The sequence below is a fragment of the Canis lupus genome, chromosome 11 (assembly GCF_011100685.1).
Source record: "Canis lupus familiaris isolate Mischka breed German Shepherd chromosome 11, alternate assembly UU_Cfam_GSD_1.0, whole genome shotgun sequence".
Classification (NCBI taxonomy): Eukaryota; Metazoa; Chordata; class Mammalia; order Carnivora; family Canidae; genus Canis; species Canis lupus.
The window spans coordinates 44,305,845-44,311,844 of NC_049232.1; positions in this window are offsets into that span (position 1 = coordinate 44,305,845).

Consider the following 6,000-nt stretch of genomic DNA (forward strand, 5'->3'; position numbering starts at 1 on the left):
ACTAAGTTCTTGAAGAGGAGCAAATGGTGCTCTCTTGTAGCCCCAGTCATGCCACTCTTTTTTTTTTTTTTTTTAAATAAATTGAAAGTGTCTTCTAACATCACATTATGAAAAGGATATCCATTTATATTTGGAATTATGGTAAAAAGCACTTGAAGGGAAGGGAGTGAGCTCCAGGGAAAGAACTAGTAGATCAACTATTAAGCTGCCCAGTTCTTTCAGATTGATTTCTTTTGATCTAGAAAGAAAAAAATCTCGGATGTGATTTAACAAACACACTTAATAAAATAGCCCCTGAAAATCCTAATGCTGGAGCTGACTGAAATATTTGAGATAGGAAAGTCAGGCAGTGGTCCAGACAACTCAGTGGCAACAGATAGAAAGCCTTTGGCTATAAGGATGGTTTCGCTAAGGAGCAAACTCCTGTAATCAGCTCTGGTTAATGAAATTGAGGATATTGCCACAAATTTCTGCAGGATTATTTTGAAGATATCAACTTAATACAAATATTAATTACTTATACACATAAGAAACACTTTCCTCTCTTTCCCTCTTCTAGGTTTCCTTTGAAAATCCAATTACACTGGAACGCAATTTTAATTATAATATTGATTTTACTTCTTTGCTAGGAGTGGGATTAATTCAATTAGTTGTAATTATGTGCATAGAGTGGTCGGACTAATCTTTCAGGATGTTGGCCCACTAACTTCATACCACTTGTCTTCACATGCAAGTCAGAGAGGGACATTAAGGCCTGGAATTGTGCAGACCTTTAAGAAAGTAAAACAAGGAAGAAGATATCATAGTCTGTTAAAGAATTTGACAGTTTGACAATGGCTTTTCAGATGTAAAGTTGTGCGAATCAGATTTTATGTAGCCTTTGCAATTAGCAACTGAAGCAAGATTTAGAGAACTTTTATAAGATGCAAGAGGAAAACTAACAAAACAAAGAAGAAATAATGTTAAATGGCAATAACTATTTTCCTTAAAAAAAATCAAGGTAAGAGCACATGAACTAAGTAGTTTTAATAATTTATATAAAAAATGGTTTTGAGCAGGATGTTTTGTAGAACTAAGAGGGGGAATGATACTGTCAGGGTAAACTGTACTAGACTGTTAAACAGGCAGACAAGATTTTACCCAAGGCTCTTGTAATAGGAGAGAGAGAACAGAACTCTAATTTCAATTCTGCTGGAACAAAGGGCAGAATGGGAAGATTTCAGGCCATCTGTGTTTGCTAATTGGTTTATCCAAAGAAAGAGTCAACTTTCTTGTGTCTTCATGACAAGAGATGGTTTTACAGCTTGAAGCCAAGTACTGACTGACCCAAATTAAGACTCTTACTCTCCCATAGAGATTGGGAGACAGCAGCCTCATCTCCCTTGATGATTATGTCAAAAGGAAGTCTCCCATGGCACTGAGAAAGACAGTCTTGAGTGTAAAACTGGCAAGAAGGCTTTGGGAAAGGGTTATATCTCAAAGGTGTAGAGAAAAAAAAAAAAATACGACAGGTTTCTTAAAGCAAATACTCAAAGAAAAGGGTATTTAGAGTCCTGGAGTCTCAGCTTGTCTAAGGTTTGGTCAAGCTGAGAAAAAACATTATGATCCTCTTGGTCAATACTCTGGAAGAAAATGAGGTGTTTCTTTGAATACAAAAACACTTGCACTCCAACTTAAAAAAATCATGAAGATATTAACACCAAAGAGCTTGTTTGTGTGTACCATAATCTTTGTTCACACTTATATCTCATCTATACCTTCAGAAAAATATAGCCACCTTCAGTATAAGTTGTTCTGTTTGGAAGCCAACAAATCAGTGCAAACTGCCTCTCTGCCACTTACTGACTGTTTAACAAATTAAAGTCACTTTCTTTCTCTGATTTATTATCTCATCTACACAGTGAAAGACTTATATCTTGTAAGTTTATAGAAATTAAATAATTTGAGTGGCTAGGATGTATGTATGCAATAGCCATTTCTATTTTATATTTGCTTTACCACCAGTACCCTTGCTAAACTCTGTATTTAAAAGAAAACATTATTTCATTTGATTCCATGGATTGTTATCAGTATAAAGTCATTTTCTCATTTAATAACAATAGTTTGGGTCCTTGTTTTTCAGTTAGTACACATCATTTTTCTTTATTATACTAGATCTTGCTTCTAGCTCAGTGTTCAATTTTTGTCTTATTCTGATTTTATGAAAATTTGTCTAGAGTATCACCTTTACTCGTTTTGTTAAGAGTTTGATTTGAGACACATGTTACTATGAAGGGTTTTTTATTATTTATTATTTTCTGATTTAGATTTGCTAGTCTAAGGAGGGAATCTGAGGTCTTCTTGATTGCTTATCTTGCTCTGAAGGGAAGAGTCTTCCTGGCTAGTCTGCAGCAGTCTGGGTTTCTTTCCTTATCAAAGTGACTCTAAAACACTAACCCCCAAGGCATTGTTCTGAGGCAACCTCTGGACTCAACTTTCCTTACTGCCAATTTAGCAGCTACATAAACATCTCTGTCCTTGGTAGGACTGAGTTACCTGTAAAAATATTTGAAGAGTGGATATAAGAAAAGTATTAGTCATGAATTGGGGAATAGGGTGGGGACAGGGGCAACAGCCCTTGGCTTTTGAAAGGCCTTTTAGTAAGGGAAGTAGCATCTGAAGTAAGAATCGAAAGTTATGGTGACTGAATGGCAATTTCCTACCTTCTTTTCTTAGATGACCATCCTTTTTCACCTCAGTAATTCATTTTCTCTTTAAGGAGTGGAAATTCCTATTCAGGTATGGAAAATTACTGACCACTGAGATACTGCTTCCTTCTGTATGTTTCTCAGATTTCAGCAATTCAGTGGGAAATGTGGGGTTGCAAAGCACTCATTGCCAGCTTTCCCCGTCAAAACCAAAACATTCAGTATTTTATATGTATATTTGGCATTAATATATGTATGTTATTTTAGTCCAATTACAATTCTGTATTTTTGAGATTTGAGAATTCTCCGTTGAAGATGAATGAACATTCTATTTTTTTCATGTTTCTCTCATCCTTTAATCTATAACCTTATGGTTTTCTATTTCATCCCAAATATGTATACTTCTTCCTTAGCAGAGCTTCTCCAAGATTATTATCAATGCTATTGTGGTGTAAGTCTGTAAGATTGGACTTTCTGTCATTTTTCAAAGTGCTGCTGACTGAGCTGTCTAAGGAATGGTAACTCACAAATTACTTCTGTGTCTGAAGATAGAAAAAAATGTTAAGTCAATTTCTTGAATTAATTAAGAGATAACATTGATATAGGAACAGGCTAGTGCCACAAATAATTATCACTTGAAATTACACAGTCAAAAAGGCCAATTAAGGAACCAAATATAGCTAATGAGAAAATTTAATTGATAATTTTTCAAGCTGCTGGCCTGGTCCTGTTTTTTTTTTTTTTTCCTATAGTTCAGGAACAATAACAACAGCAAACAATATAAAAAGCTACAGAGCCTTAGCTGATTTTTATATGAACAAGATCCTCCTGGATATCAGTTGAAATTTATTTTGTTTTTAGCTACATAAATCCATTCCTTATTCCACCACATATATATGTATTTACTGTTAATTACTTTTTCCAAGTAATAATAGTTTCCTCTACTCTTTTAGAATGGTAAAGTTCAAGGTAGAAGAGAAATTTCTAGACTTTAAACTCTTATTTAAAAAAAAATTCATATTCACCATGAAGGTCTTGTCCTTCAAGTTATCTTTTTGGTAGCATTGACAAGAGGCTACATCCTCTGATGACCTTCCTGAAGAAAATGTGTAAAAATTTTAGTGAAAATATTGAAACGAACTTTTAAACTTTAGTTGCTAAGCAGGCAATATAATAAAGAACCTTTTAGCCAAAACCAAGATGAAATCAAGATCTAAGAGAAATAAGAGAATTACTAAAGCTGGCTTTCATCATGAGGGCATTTTCCAATGACCTATAACTTTGAGTTTATTTTTAAACTCCACAGAGCACAGATGGAAGAAAATCTAGAATTTATCCAGTATGGGGTGAATAATAGGAGACATAGGCATAAAATCTCACTGAAGGAGCTAGAAATAACCCTACTCTTTCCCTCCCAGGAGATAGAAGAAGCAAAACATGGAGAAAGAGAAAAAAAGAGAAACTGGAAAAAGAGAAAAGAAGAAAAGAAAGATTGTACATTTCAAAAAAAAAAAATGTGTTTTTAGAATTCTCTCATAATGTAGGCCTCATGAGTTTGCAGCCTGAATTTACATCTGTTGCTCAAACTAAGGTGATTTGAAATGAAAAGTCTATTTGACATAAGTACTAGATTGAGAGATTGAGAGTGCCCCTAGGCATCTGGCAGAAGAAAACAAATGTTTTTTTGGAGGAATCCACAGTATTCACCTCATAGGCAGACAACAACAGTTCACAAGATCAGCATTGTAAATGCAACAGAAAACAATGCATCATGAATGAAACAGGCAGAAACAAGGCAAAACCATACTAGATCACCAAAGACTCTAGGTTTTGGAATTATCTGATTTCGAACATTTAAAAAGAATATTTATTTAAAGAAATAAAAAATGGAAAACAAAAGCAAAATAAAGGAGAAGTAGACCATAAAAATGTTCAGCCAGATTAGAAAAATGTCCATATACTACATCAAGATGTGAAAAATAGTATAAGTAAAATTATAAACAGTGTAATACTTAACAACATATCATAAAGAATCTACAAGAGAAGTAATAACCTGAAAGATAGATCTGGAATAAATATCAAAAATGCAGCACAGTGGAAGAAAATATGTCAAATAAGGAAGTCATGCTACTTCAAAAGTAATGACTACAATCTAGGTTTTAAAAATCAGAAGATAGTTAACAACATCTCTAATGTTATTACAGATATTTGCTATCTATCAAGGCAACTGGAGCACAAAATACTACACAGACCAAAAATACCTTTCAAAGTTGTTTTCCAGGCAAACAAAAATTAAGAGTTTGCCATATTTCCTCATTAGAGGGTTTTTTAGGAATTTAATTTCATTAAAAAATGAAACAGAATGGAAATCTGAGATGCAAAACTGAATTATAAATAAGTTGATAAAATTTTATATAAATCTAAATAGATATCGACTACATTAATCAAGAAAATTCTGTCAATGTAATTATCAAGAAAATAACAATTTGGGTAGGAGTACTTGAATTTAAAGTCTAAAAACTTTTTCTATTATTCTTAAGAAGAGCATAAATACTTATTAACCTTTGCTATAGATTAAGGAACTCTGAAGTTATTTCTAAATTAACAGAAGTAGCATATACAACTTTCTGATATGTAAGGGTAAAAATTGTGTAATGAATAATTAATCCAAAAGAAACTAAGAAACAGACAATATGCATAATTAGATATGCCATTCAATTCAAATCCATCACTTATTACAATGTATGAATGGGATAAATTCTCCAGTTACCACAAAAGAAAGAAAAAAAAAATAGACAGGATTTTAAAAATCCAGATATATGCTTTTTATAAAAGCCATCTCTAAAATATAAAAATGTTTTAATTCACCAGGAGAATAAAATACAGTTGGTCTCTGAACACCAGTTTATTTATTTTTAATTTTTAAAAATATTTTATTTATTTATTTGAGAGAGCATGAGCATGAGCAGAGATGAGGAGACAGAGGAGTTAGAGGGAGAGGGAGAAGCAGACTCCCCACTGAGCTGGGAGCCCCATGTGGGCCTTGATCCTAGAACCCTTAGATCATGACCTGAGGTGAAGGCAGATGCTTAACCAACTGAGCCACCCAGACACCCTACCAGTTTAAAGTGTGTAAGTCCACTTACGTGTGAATTTTTCTTCAATAAAGTACAGTACTAAAAAAATAATAAATAAGTGCAGTACTATAAATGTATTTTCTCTTCCTTATGATTTTCTTAATATTTCCTTCTCTCTGGCTTACTAATAAAGTAAGAATGTAGGATATAATACATATAACATACAAAATATGTAT